The 14,880-nt window shown below is 41.3% G+C and overlaps 1 long non-coding RNA gene across 4 annotated transcripts; it reads left to right on the forward strand.

The window, feature by feature from the left end:
• The first annotated feature begins 151 nt into the window (after positions 1 to 151).
• Positions 152 to 12,751, forward strand: LOC123051424 (uncharacterized). 4 transcript variants are annotated; one of them, XR_006424136.1, is made up of 6 exons: positions 152 to 933; positions 1,696 to 1,794; positions 2,726 to 2,893; positions 10,855 to 10,915; positions 11,247 to 11,421; positions 12,301 to 12,751. It is a non-coding gene; the product is annotated as an uncharacterized lncRNA (long non-coding RNA). The 4 variants fall into 4 exon arrangements; XR_006424131.1 differs by lacking the exon at positions 10,855 to 10,915 and having other exon boundaries at positions 180 to 933; positions 2,680 to 2,893; XR_006424126.1 differs by lacking the exon at positions 10,855 to 10,915 and having other exon boundaries at positions 191 to 933.
• Positions 12,752 to 14,880: the final 2,129 nt, after the last annotated feature.

Raw genomic sequence — 14,880 nt, forward strand, 5'->3', positions numbered from 1 at the left:
GAAGGACGGCTGTGATCTCGTTTCAAGCAAGAAGCTAGGAGAGCGAGGGCCGTGGGCCCAGGAAAGCCCGTCGAAACGCGAGTGACCGGGTCATGGGCCCAGTTGCTACAAAGGATTAGTCGAGTAGAATGCTTGTCAATCCTAAAAAAACTAAATTCTAAAAAGTGCAGCTGCACTTTTTAGAGTTCCCGAGCACACACCCTTCCGCGTCGTTCGATCGAAATCGCGGCCTCAGGTGCTGGGCGGTCGGGCCGAAACACTTACCCGGTCTCTCTCCCCCGTTCAACCTGTGGCCGTTCCCCACGAGGCCACGACCCACTCCTCTGCCACGAACTCACCTTCTCCCTCCCCCTGCGCACACCTTCCTCCACGGCCGGCCAGATCTGCTGCATTCACCTCCATTGACCCGGCCCTCGCGTTGGCCCGTCTCCATCGAGCCAAATCCTACGCCGGAGCTCCTCCTTCCTCGGCCTTCTTCTCCGCCAAACCGGCAGCGAAGCACCCCGCCAGAGCAGACGCGTTCCCCAGCCCCGGACCGGCGGCGACGCGACCCCGCACCCTGCTTCTCCCTCTCGGCATCATCCTGCACCCTGCAGCGTCGATCCCTCGCCAGGTCTTGACATCCCGTGACTGGGAGTTCGATTCCTGTTGGATCCAGGCCCTTCGCGTCCAACAACGACAACAAAAGAAGGCAGCAGCTGCTCCCGCAGATTCCAACCGGAGACGGCCCCCTCTGCTCACGCGCCCCTCGGAGATCCCCTACAGTTCAACTCCCTGGCCGCGAAGTACAGGGAGGATTCTCTCGAAGCCTTGCCTCAAACTCTCCGTCCAAAGCCATGACTGCAGGGGTCATGTGGACGACGGCGAGAAGCACGGCGAGGTGGATGCGGCGTAGTACCTCACTAGATTCCCCTCCTGCTCTTCGTCCACAGGGTGAGCCATTCTGAACCAGTTTTTGGATTTGCCAAAGCGCGCGTGTTGAGTTGCACTGGGCGTGAGCGCGACTTGCACGGAGATGTGGTGCGTGCTAGAGTTTGTAGTATGAGTGCTTGCCAGATTCTTTCCCACAGAACATGTCTTTTTTTGTTCTACAAAACTTGCTTAGCTATTTATTTGTAGTTGCCTCAAATGTTCGTCAATTTTGCCATCTCATTGAGGTGCTACAAAAACTTGATGGAAATTTTGATTACACAGGACTTGGAAATTGTGGTGCACGCCAATGTGCTCATGGAGATAGAACTAGCCTACTCCCTCCGTCCAGGTTTATTAGGCCTAAAGACAACTTCTCTTAGACCAAGACACATAGTAATTTGCTCACATTAATTTTTCCATTCCACTCCCAATGCACTCTCTCACATGCATGCAACCAATGAAAAAGCACGCATAAAGTGTATTAATTTTCTAGCCATGACACCAACAACGATGACTTTTAATGCAACCAATGAAATGGTTGCATGCATGCACCTTTCCAAAACGGGGCCTTATAAAAGGAGACATGCTTGTGATGCTCAGAGGCCTAATAAACCCGAACGAAGGTAGTAGTTACCTATCTGTAACTTGCCTAATGTTTTTTGTATCTGCCCAAAGCTTGCCAAATGATTTTATTAGTTGGTTGCCTGATAAGTCTGAACTAGCAAGTAAAATACTGAAATGTCGTCTGCTTGGATGGTTAAACTGTTGGTTTTTGACTGCTAGATCAATTCACCGAAGCAACATCAGCAACAATACGTGCAAGCAAACAAGCAAGCAGGCAAGCTGGTTGATTGATGAACAGTAGCTGCAGCCTCTTCAGAGGTAACCTTCGATCAAGCCATCGATTCGATCTGAACATAACTAGCTCTCGACGGACGGAATTCACGTGAGCTTGTGAAAGAAAACCGTTTCACGTGCTGGAGTATACGAGCTAGCACTCTAAAACCCAACATAAACATTTTTGTTGATTATGGTATCCATATCAGCCTAACTATTTGCTTGCCTAATGATTTTGTTAGTTGGTTGCCTTTGCCTAATATGTCTATCTGCCTAGTTAAACATTTCTATTAAATATGGTATCCATACAGCTGGACTGAAACTTGTATAGGAACACATTAGTTCAATAATGAAAAAGGCCTGCTTGGATGGTTTATACAATTACAACTCCGTCAGTTCTAAACTTCTAATACTACAAGATATGTGTACAAGTAGAAGCACATCAGTGCTTGCTGAATAATGCCGCCAAAATCACATTGATTTTACAAAGGATTAGCACATAGCATTACTGTTATGCTATTTTTAGTACACATAAAAGTAAACTCTCTTAGGGGAAAGCAACACTGCATCTGAATGAAAGATTCTCTGTCTTTCAGTGGTCATTGATGCCGCACACAAGATGTAGTTAACAACAGGATATTGCTTTGATATGTGCACTGACAGTTCCATCTGTTTGATCAATTCATCGATTCTCCTCCCCCAGTTGGAGCTGCTTACAATTCCCCTGTTGGCACTTCTGTTAGCCATTAGTATATCATTAAGCAAATAAAAGTAAGAGGCTGCGGACTGTACTTTAGACCAATAAAGTTAGCAGCAAAAGACATGCTTTCTTTTAGTCAATCTATAACCTTTTTGGCATTGAGTTCTAGTAAAAAAAGCATGCTTTCTTCTAGTCAATGATTTCTACACTAACTTGCCTAATAATGACAGAAAGTTGCCTATAATATTTTTTTGGCATATGATTTACGGCAACTAGCAAGCGGAGGGGATGAGAGAGGTGTCGGAGTACCAGCGACCAGCAAGAGAAACAAGAGGAAGAGCCAAGGAGACAGCGCCATCTGTGCGCCACGACCATCTAGCGGGTGGAGCTAGATCCGGGAAAGCATTGTCTCGAGTGGTCGAGGAACTGGTCCGTAAATTACCGGTAAGTATCTCAAAATCACCCTCTAAGCATGTGTTTTTCTACTCACGTCTACAATTCTATGTGATAGAGGTGGAGTAGGGAGGTTGAAGAGGGGTGTAAGGGGTCCCATGTTTATGGGTGAATCGATGATTTTGAGCTCGGGGGTGTGATGTCTACTACACAACCTTCTTTTTGCAGACGTTGTTGGGCCTCCAAGTGCAGAGGTTTGTAGGACAGTAGCAAATTTCCCTCAAGTGGATGACCTAAGGTTTATCAATCCGTAGGAGGCGTATGATGAAGATGGTCTCTCTCAAGTAACCCTGCAACCAAATAACAAAAAGTCTCTTGTGTCCCTAACACACCCAATACAATGGTAAATTGTATAGGTGCACTAGTTCGGCGAAGAGATGGTGATATAAGTGGTATATGGATAGTAGATAATAGTTTTTGTAATCTGAAAATATAAAAACAGCAAGGTAACGAATGATAAAAGTGAGCGTAAACGGTATTGCAATGATAGGATTACTTCAAGTGTTCTCAAATCCTTAAAGACTCAATCCGATAAGATTACTTCAAAGGGAAAACTCAATCCATTACGAAAGAGTAGAGGGGGGGAGAAACATCATAAGATCCAACTATAATAGCAAAGCTCACGATACATTAATATCGTACCACCTCAAGAACACGAGAGAGAGAGAGATCAAACACATAGCTACTGGTACATACCCTCAGCCCCGAGGGAGAACTACTCCCTCCTTGTCATGCAAAGCACCGGGATGATGAAGATGGCCACCGGAGAGGGATTGCCCCCTCCGGCAGGGTGCCGGAACGGGTCTAGATTGGTTTTCGGTGGCTACGGAGGCTTCTGGAGGCGGAACTCCCGATTTATTGTGCTTCCCGAAGCTTTTAGGGTATATGGGTATATATAGGAGGAAGAAGTACGTCGGTGGACCTCCGGGCTGTCCACGAGGCAGGGGGTGGGCGCGCCCCCCACCCTCGTGGGCAGCCCGGGACTCTCCTGGTGCAACTCCGATACACCGTGGGCTTCTTCTGGTCCAAAAATAAGTTCCGTGAAGTTTCAGATCAATTGGACTCCGTTTGATTTTCCTTTTTCGCGACACTCTAAAACAAGGGGAAAAAAGAAACTGGCACTGGGCTCTAGGTTAATAGGTTAGTCCCAAAAATCATATAAAATAGCATATAAATGCATATAAAACATCCAAGGTTGATAATATAATAGCATGGAACAATCAAAAATTATAGATACGTTGGAGACGTATCAGCATCCCCAAGCTTAATTCCTGCTCGTCCTCGAGTAGGTAAATGATAAAAATAGAATTTTTGATGTGGAATGCTACCTAACATATTTATCCATGTAGTTCTCTTTATTATGGCAAGAATATCCAGATCCATAAGATTCAAGACAAAAGTTTAATATTGACATAAAAACAATAATACTTCAAGCATACTTACTAAGCAATCATGTCTTCTCAAAATATCATGGCCAAAGAAAGATATCCCTACAAAATCATATAGTCTGGCTATACTCCATCTTCACCACACAAATTATTTAAATCATGCACAACCCCGATGACAAGCCAAGCAATTGTTTCATACTTTTAATGTTCCCAAACCTTTTCAATCTTCACGCAATACATGAGCGTGAGCCATGGATATAGCACTATAGGTGGAATAGAATGGTGGTTGTGGAGAAGACAAAAAGGAGAAGATAGTCTCACATCAACTAGGCATATCAACAGGCTATGGAGATGCCCATTAATAGATATCAATGTGAGTGAGTAGGGATTGCCATGCAACGGATGCACTAGAACTATAAGTGTATGAAAGCTCAACAAAAGAAACTAGTGGGTGTGCATCCAACTCGCTTGCTCACGAAGACCTAGGGCATTTTGAAGAAGCCCGTCATTGGAATATACAAGCCAAGTTCTATAATGAAAAATTCTCACTAGTATATGAAAGTGACAACATAGGAGACTCTCTATCATGAAGATTATGGTGCTACTTTGAAGCACAAGTGTAGTAAGAGGATAGTAGCATTGCCCTTTCTCTCTTTTTCTCTCATTTTTTTGGGCCTTCTCTTTTTTTATGGCCTCTTTTTTTATTTGGACTTCTTTGGCCTCTTTTTTTCGTCCAGAGTCTCATCCCGACTTGTGGGGGAATCATAGTCTCCATCATCCTTTTCTCACTGGGATAATGCTCTAATAATGATGATCATCACACTTTTATTTACTTACAATTCAAGAATTACAACTCGATACTTAGAACAAAATATGATTCTATATGAATGCCTCCGGTGGTGTACCGGGATGTGCAATGGCTCATGAGTGACATGTATGAAAGAATTATGAACAGTGGCTTTGCCACAAATATGATGTCAACTACATGATCATGCAAAGCAATATGACAATAATGGAGCGTGTCATAATAAATGGAACGGTGGTAAGTTGCATGGCAATATATCTTGGAATGGCTATGAAAATGCCATAATAGGTAGGTATGGTGGCTGTTTTAAGAAAGGTATATGGTGGTTTTATGGTACCGGCAAAAGTTGCATGGTACTAGAGAGGCTAACAATGGTGAAAGGGTGAGAGTGCGTATAACCCATGGACTCAACATTAGTCATAAAGAACTCACATACTTATTGCAAAAATCTATTAGTTAACGAAACAAAGTACTACGCGCATGCTCCTAAGGGGATAGATTGGTAGGAAAAGACCATCACTCGTCCCCAACCACCACTCCTAAGGAAAACAATCAATAAATAAATCATGATCCGACTTCGTCACATAACGGTCCACCATACGTGCATGCTACGGGAATCACAAACTTCAACACAAGTATTTCTTAAATTCACAACTACTCAACTATCATGACTCTAATATCACCATCTCCATATCTCAAAACAATCATCAAGTATAAAACTTCTCATAGTATTCAATGCACTCTATATGAAAGTTTTTATTATATCCCTATTGGATGCCCATCATATTAGGACTAGTTTCATAACCAAAGCAAACTACCATGATGTTCTAAAGACTCTCAAAATAATATAAGTGAAGCACGAGAGTTCATCTAATTCTTAAAAATAAAAACACCACCGTGCTCTAAAAAGATATAAGTGAAGCACTAGAGCAAACGACAAACTACTCCGAAAGATATAAGTGAAGACCAATGAGTAATTGAATAATCATGCAACTATATGAAGACTCTCTAACATTTAAGAATTTCATATCTTGGTATTTTATTCAAATAGCAAGCAAAACAAAAGTAGATAAAATGACGCTCCAAGCAAAACACATATTATGTGGCGAATAAAAATATAGCTTCAAGTAAAGTTACCGATGAACAAAGACGAAAGAGGGGATGCCTTCCGGGGCATACCCAAGCTTAGGCTCTTGGTTGTCCTTGAATATTACCTTAGGGTGCCTTGGGCATCCCCAAGCTTAGGCTCTTGCCACTCCTTATTCCATAGTCCATCAAATCTTTACCCAAAACTTGAAAATTTCACAACACAAAACTTAACAGAAAACTCGTAATCTTCGTTAGCGAAAGAAAAGAAAACACCACTTGAAGATACTGTAATGAACTCATTTTTTATTTATATTGGTGTTAAACCTACTGTATTCCAACTTCTCTATGGTTTATAAACTCTTTTACCAGCCATAGATCAATCAAAATAAGTAAACAACACACGAAAAATAGAATCTGTCAAAAATAGAATAGTCTGTAGTAATCTGTAGCTAACGCAAACTTCTGGAACCCTAAAAATTCTAAAATAAATTTCTGGACGTGAGGAATTTATATATTAATCATCTGCAAAAAGAATTAACTAAGTAGCACTCTCCAATAAAAAATGGCAGCAAATCTCGTGAGCGCTAAAGTTTCTGTTTTTTTTACAGTATGATCGCAAAGACTTTTCCCAAGTATTCCCACAGGTTCTACTTGGCACAAACACTAATTAAAACATAAAAAACACAATTATAACAGAGGATAGATGAATTATTTATTACTAAACAGGAACAAAAGTCAAGGAATGAAAATAAAATTGGGTTGCCTCCCAACAAGCGCTATCGTTTAACGCCCCTAGCTAGGCATGATGATTTCAATGATGCTCACATAAAAGATAAGAATTGTAACATAAAGAGAGCATCATGAAGAATATGACTAGCAAATTTAAGTCTAACCTACTTCCTATGCATAGGAATTTTGTGAGCAAACAACTTATGGGAATAAGAATCAACTTGCATAGGAAGGTAAAACAAACATAACTTCAAAACTTTAAGCACATAGAGAGAAAACTTGATATTATTGCAATTCCTACAAGCATATATTCCTCCCTCATAATAATTTTTAGTAGCATCATAAATGAATTCAACAATATAACCAGCACCTAAAGCATTCTTTTCATGATCTACAAGCATAGAAATTTTATTACTCTCCACACAAGCAAAATTCTTCTCATGAATAATAGTGGGAGCAAACTCAACAAAATAATTATCATGTGAGGCATAATCCAATTGAAAACTAAAATCATGATGACAAGTTTCATGGATATCATTATTTTTTATAGCATACATGTCATCATAATAATCATCATAGATAGCAACTTTGTTCTCATAATCAATTGGAACCTCTTCCAAGATAGTGGAATCATCACCAAATAAAGTCATGACCTCTCCAAATCTACTTTCATCAATATAATCATCATAAATAGGAGGCATGCTTTCATCATAATAAATTTGCTCATCAAAACTTGGGGGACAAAAAATATCATCTTCATCAAACATAGCTTCCCCAAGCTTGTGGCTTTGTATATCATTAGCATCATGGATATTCAAGAAATTTATACTAACAACATTGCAATCATGCTCATCATTCAAGTATTTAGTGCCAAACATTCTAATGCATTCTTCTTCTAACACTTTGGCACAATTTTCCTTCCCATCATACTCACAAAAAATATTAAAAAGATGAAGCGTATGAGGTAAACTCAATTCCATTTTTTATAGTTTTATTTTATAAACTAAACTAGTGCTAAAATAAGAAACAAAAAGATTCGATTGCAATATCTAAAGATATACCTTCAAGCGCTAACCTCCCCGGCAACGGCGCCAGAAAAGAGCTTGATGTCTACTACACAACTTTCTTCTTGTAGACGTTGTTGGGCCTCCAAGTGTGGAGGTTTGTAGGAAAGTAGCAAATTTCCCTCAAGTGGATGACCTAAGGTTTATCAATCCATAGGAGGCGTAGGGTGAAGATGGTCTCTCTCTCAAGCAACCCCGCAACCAAATAACAAAAAGTCTCTTGTGTCCCCAACACACCCAATACAATGGTAAATTGTATAGGTGCACTAGTTCGATGAAGAGATGGTGATACAAGTGGTATATGGATGGTAGATAAATGTTTTTGTAATCTGAAAATATAAAAACAGCAAGGTAACCAATGATAAAAGTGAGCACAAACAGTATTGCAATGCGTTGAAACAAGGCCTAGGGTGCATACTTTCACTAGTGCAAATTCCCTCAACAATAATAACATAATTGGATCACTTAACTATCCCTCAACATGCAACAAAGAGTTACTTCAAAGTCACTAATAGCGGAGAACAAACGAAGAGATTATGGTAGGGTACGAAACCACCTCAAAGTTATCCTTTCTGATCAATCTATTCAAGAGTCCGTAGTAAAATAATACAAAGCTATTCTTTCCGTTCAATCTATCATAGAGTTCGTACTAGAATAACACCTTAAGACACAAATCAACCAAAACCCTAATGTCACCTAGATACTCCAATGTCACCTCAAGTATCCGTGGGTATAATTATACGATATGCATCACACAATCTCAGATTCGTCTATTCAAACCAACACAAAGTACTTCAAAGAGTGCCCCAAAGTTTCTACCGGAGAGTCAAGACGAAAACGTGTGCCAACCCCTATTCATAGGTTACTAAGGTCACGGAACCCGCAAGTTGATCACCAAAACATACATCAAGTGGATCAATAGAATACCCCATTGTCACCACGGGTATCCCACGCAAGACATACATCAAGTGTTCTCAAATCCTTAAAGACTCAATCCGATAAGATAACTTCAAAGGGAAAACTCAATCCATTACAAGAGAGTAGAGGGGGGAGAAACATCATAAGATCCAACTATAATAGCAAAGCTCGCGATACATCAAGATCGTACCATCTCAAGAACACGAGAGAGAGAGAGAGATCAAACACATAGCTACTGGTACATACCCTCAGCCCCGAGGGAGAACTACTCCCTCCTCATGATGTAGAGCACCGGGATGATGAAGATGGCCACCAGAGAGGGATTGCCCCTTCTGGCAAGGTGCCAGAACGGGTCTAGATTAGTTTTCGGTGGCTACGGAGGCTTTTGGCGGCGGAACTCCCGATCTATTGTGCTCCCCGAAGTTTTTAGGGTATATGGGTATATATAGGAGGAAGAAGTACGTTGGTGGACCTCCGGGCTGTCCACGAGGCAGGGGGCGCGCCCCCCACCCTCGTGGGCAGCCCGGGATTCTCCTGGTCCAACTCCGATACTCCGTGGGCTTCTTCTGGTCCAAAAATAAGTTCCGTGAAGTTTCAGGTCAATTGGACTCCATTTGATTTTCCATTTCTGCGATACTCTAAAATAAGGAAAAAATAGAAACTGGCAGTGGGCTCTAGGTTAATAGGTTAGTCCCAAAAATCATATAAAATAGCATATAAATGCATATAAAACATCCAAGGTTGATAATATAATAGCATGGAACAATAAAAAATTATAGATACGTTGGAGACGTATCAGGGGTTTACGACTTGGGGATGTGGGGGCTGGAATCATCTATGATTTCCGCCGAAAGTTTTAAAAACATGCCCAATGCATGCTACTTAGTTGCTAGAGATGCTGCCATAAGTTGCCCAAAGATCCGCTCTCGAGATGGGGGCCTGGAATCGTTGATGATTTGAACCGAAAGTGTCCAAAACATGCCCAACGCATGGCAGATTGGTAGGTAGTTGTGTTAAAGATGACGGCATAAGTTTCCCAAAGATCTTCTCCTAATATACGGGGGCCGGAATCGTCTATGACTTGAGCCAAAAGTATCCAAAACTTGCCCAAACGCATGATAGTTGGTTGCTAGAGATGTTGACGTAAGTTGCCCAAAGATTTGCTCACGAGATGCGAGCGCTAGAATCTTCTATGATTTGAGCCAAAAGTGTCTAAAGCTTGCCCAACACATGACAATTAGTTGCTAGAGATGCTACCGTGAGTTGCCTAAAGATCTGCTGCCCAAATGCGGGGGCTGAAATCGTCAATGATTTGAGGCGAAAGTGTCCAAAACTTGCCCAACACATGATAGGTAGTTGCTAGAGATGCTGGCGTGAGTTGCCCAAATATCCGCTCCTGAGTGCGCCAAAATCATCTATGATTTGAGCCAAAAGTGTATTAAACTTCCCTACCACATGATAGTTAGTTGCTAGAGATGCTGATGTGAGTTGCCCAAAGACCCGCTGCCGAGATGCAGGGGCTTATCGTCAATGATTTGAGCCTAGAACTTGCCCAATGCATGATAGTTAGTTGCTATAGATGATGACGTGAATTGCCCAAATATCCGCTCCCGAGAGCGCTGGGTTTTTTTTGCCGAAAACTTGACCAACACATGATAGTTAGTTTGCTAAAGTGGCTGGCGTGAGTTGCCCAAAGATATTTTTTAGTGAAAAACTGGTTTTATTTGCACAAAAGTATTATTTCCAATAAGATAAGTTGTCTACATATAAATAGTACTCCCTCTGTAAACTAATATAAGAGCGTTTAGAATACTAAAGTAGTGATCTAAACGCTCTTATATTAGTTTACGGAGGGAGTACTTGCTAAATCACTAAGTTTCATAAATATGGGTTCGTAGATATTCTTGCGTAAAGAAAGTGTTTGTTTTGTTTGCGGGGCCTCACTAAATTCTAAAACAGTGTCAAGGCAACATGGTTTTATGCACACGCCCACGCAAGAAGCTTCAAAATCCACTTCGAGGTAAGATCGCAAAAGGCTATCCAACTTCTTTGTTTCGGCCAAAAAAATGAGGAGTTGCCTCAAACACACAAGAGTTGCTTACTGCCAACAGTGGTTTGGCTTAAATAAACCCTAGAACTTAGCTGCTCTTTTTTTCTCAACACATTCCTAGTACAAAAGGAAAAGCCTCAAGGGGTTTCTCCGGATTGCATGTACAACAACCAGTAGTTGGAGAAAGAAAAACGAAATAGTTTTCATGTACTCACAAGACTAGCTTTTCGTCAATACTTGATTTGCTTAAAAGTTCGTTATAGTTGCTCACTAATTCTTTTTTACCGTTTTCTTGCAATAGGTGTAGTATAAATCAAATATTATCTACTCATGCTTGAAGAAACAAGGGGAAAACAATAGAAAAAGTGTTGCAATTAGGATGACCAAGGCGAGGAAAAATCAAACCTTCTCTTTTTTTTCCTCCTCTGCACCCTGGTTCATTTTTAGCAAGCAAGATTTTTGCTACACACTTCAAGGTAAACTTCACACAGCCCCCAATAGCTTGCTCTATTCCCTGATTCGATATGTGGGCTGGTTAGTTAAATATTGCACGAGCAAAATATGGATCAATTTTGCCTGAATTTTTATATGCAAGTTTTGATAAGAAGAAACCCATATAAAGGTGCAAACATTTTTATCTGTATTTTTTCTTCTTGGGGTTTTGAGCATGGGTGGCCAATAAATCAATCTCTTTTTTCACCTACATACACACCATCTCCCAGGAGATACTTGTCCAAAATCCAAAGCAAAAGCTAAAACCAGAACTTCAAGAGGGTTATGTTTCTTTTCTTCACACAACCAAATAAACATGAGTTGCCCCTAAACCATTCCCTACTTGCCCAAACATTATAGAAACTTGCCTAGATATGTGAACAGCTAGAAGCACAACCAATACATCAGCTGCAGTTATAGCAAAGCCCCAGACAGATACATTGCCCAAATTCACTAGTAACAGCCAAACCCTGTAACTTTCAATGCCCAAATTCACAAGAAGCATGAATTGCCTGCATTTTTTCCACCCTGATTGCTTACACATATACCCGACTTACCCAAAAGCTTCAACAAGCTTGAAGATCAACCCAAAAACAACAGCCTCACGCAACCTACAACACTCTGCATATACTTGCAAAAAATCCAAGCATAAACTAGAATAGTACTTTTCAAGAGAGGGTTTTCCTGTGTTTTTAGCACGAGTTGCGTGGAAATCATTCAAGACTTGCCTGCACATCATACCAACTTGCCCAAAAAACACATTATTTTGCATGCATAATGTCTCGATAGTTCTTTTTTGCAGTTCCACAAACATTAACTACCAGGTTGTATATTCCTTCACTGATAAACCCTTTTTTCCACAGAGTTTTGTAAAACAGGAGGCGTCTGAGAGGGCACATCAAGATGGAAGCTCACCTTTCAGGTCCATGGCCATCAAAACGAGGGGCAGCAGTTGTGGCAATGGAGGAGAGGACGGATGGAGAAGGGGAGGTTAAGCGGGGGTGTTTGGGGAGGTAGCGACTGGGAAGGAGGGAAGGAGGGTTTGGTGCGTCGGCGCTAATGTCGGGAACGGAGCAGCAGTTGCTATCATGACAGATTCTCCCCTGGGAGCCATGGGCGTGAGGCGGCCGTTTGTTTCCTTTTTTGGTTTGCCAGCTGGATCCGGGGAGAGGCCCACTACTAATTTTGGGGTGTGTGCCCTGGGCCGCTAGCCAGTCGTTGCTGGCTAGTCGCGTCCAAAAAAAATAGAATGCTTGTCTTGCCTAAAAAAGAGTAAAATGCTTGCCTATATATATATAGTGTTATTATTCATCATCCAGTGTGCAGAATAAGTTATTCTTCACCCGAGGTAATCTTACGATCATTTCATAGTTAAATTACGTTTGGAATTCAAATAGTTACATTTCTATTGATTCACTACGTAAAATTTGACATAAGAAAATTAAAATATAGGTCATAAGACAAGAAAATTTGCAGTTTATATGTATTTTAGACTATGTTTTTACGTTTGTAATTTTACATAACATAAAATATTTTTACGGCAATTATATATTTTTTTACGGTCTCTTTTTGCGTCGGAAATAAGACAAAACTTACGAAACACAAAATTACGGTGCATTGATAGTAAAATAGAGGGGGTGAAGAATAACTATTCCTCACCCAAGGTGACGAATAGCGCGACCCTATATATATATATATATATATATATATATATATATATATATATATATATATATATATATATATATATATATATATATATATATATCAGTGGAGGCGCCTGCACCCTCCTCTTGCATATCAGTGGAAGGACCTCGTTAAGGCGGTGAACTCCTGGCCCTTGTCTAATGAAACTGATCAGGTTGTTTGGGCCTTGGGAAAAAAGGAACGATTCTCGACCAAATCAGTTTACACCTATTTAGAAAGACACCTGGCAGGATGTGATTATAGGTGGATTTGAAAAGCCAAGATCCCCTTTAAAATTCAAATTTTTCTATGGCAACTTTTTCAAGACGCTATCCTGACTAGAGAAGTAGTGAAGAAGCGGAATTGGGCTGGTAATCCCAGGTGCTCATTTTGCAGAGAGGTTGAAACTTCGCAACATCTCTTTTTCACATGCCATGTTGCTCGTGTAGCCTGGAGGACGGTTGGGTGTGTACTGGGCACGGATCTATGCCCGAACAACATTTGGCAATACTTTTCCTGGTGCTATGTTTTCCTTTGTGATGGGGCTAGGTTCTATACCTTTGGCTTGGCAGCGGTTTGCTGGGCGATTTGGAGCTGCCGTAACCAAGCCACGTTCGAGCAGAAAAAACTTAAGACTTTGTTTAATGTGATATATTTTGCTTGTGGTTTTTTGACATACTGGGCAGGTTTGATGGCTGGTGAGGACCGTGAAGCCATGGAACGGGGAGCCAAGATGCTCAGGACTAATGCTTCGACGATGATGCGAATCTGTGCAGCTCTAGCAGAAGCAGCTGTGGAGTGAGGGCGCTTTGACAGGGTTGTGGTGTGGGGGTGCTTCTCTCCCTCCCGGATGGTTTTGGTGTTATATTACTGCTGGTCTTTGCTCCTGCGTGAGCGTCTATCTGCTCAATATGTGAGCCTTTTGGGGTCGTTAGCTGTTGTTGGCTTCCTTTATGTAGGGTCAAAACTGTTTTAGTTTGATAGGTGTAGCCTGATCTTTGGTGTCACTGGATTTTCGTCCCACAGTGGGCTGCTCGATGACGAGTGTTCGCGATGGGTTTTCCAGTGGTGCTTTGAACTCACTCTCCCCTTTCTAGCCTCCTTAAGTCAGTCGGTATCCTGGGTGGTTTTGGTGACACTGAACTTTGTATATTTCCGTTATGATAAGTAGTGGAAAGGGGTTGCGTCCGGTTCAAAAAAAAAAAAGAATGCTTGTCTAAAAAAAGATACACATGTAGAATGCCACTCTACGTAGAAGTACTTGTTGACATTTCAAAAAAAATGCAAATGAGAACATGAGTTCTCGCTTGACAGATTAGAGATCTCGTCAGAGAATAGTTCTTGGGGGAGGGGGCACCAAAGCAAAGCTCAGCTTTTCTTGAATCTTCATAAACACTATCATTAGCAATACGAAGCAATAAGCTTGTGCGGCAGGGCAGCTGCATCTTGAATTTTCACAAACACTATCATGAGCAATATGAATCAGTAAGCTTGTGCGGCAGGGCAGCTGACTCACGGCAGTACTTTGGATCCATATATGAGGCTAGCTATGAGTGGCAGAATAAAGTGATATTTCTCACAGAGATGGCACAAAGAATAATCAAGGCAATATAGCTCAAGCTCGATGTATGTATCTTCCCAATATCACCGAATGCAATGTGTGTGAAAGTGTCTGCACTTTTTTTTTTATGTATGAAAGTGTTTGTACTTGATTAGTCCATGAAATTGAGTTTTCTATGCCTGAAGTTAATCTCAAA

This window comes from Triticum aestivum, chromosome 1A, assembly GCF_018294505.1.
Source record: "Triticum aestivum cultivar Chinese Spring chromosome 1A, IWGSC CS RefSeq v2.1, whole genome shotgun sequence".
Taxonomy (NCBI): Eukaryota; Viridiplantae; Streptophyta; class Magnoliopsida; order Poales; family Poaceae; genus Triticum; species Triticum aestivum.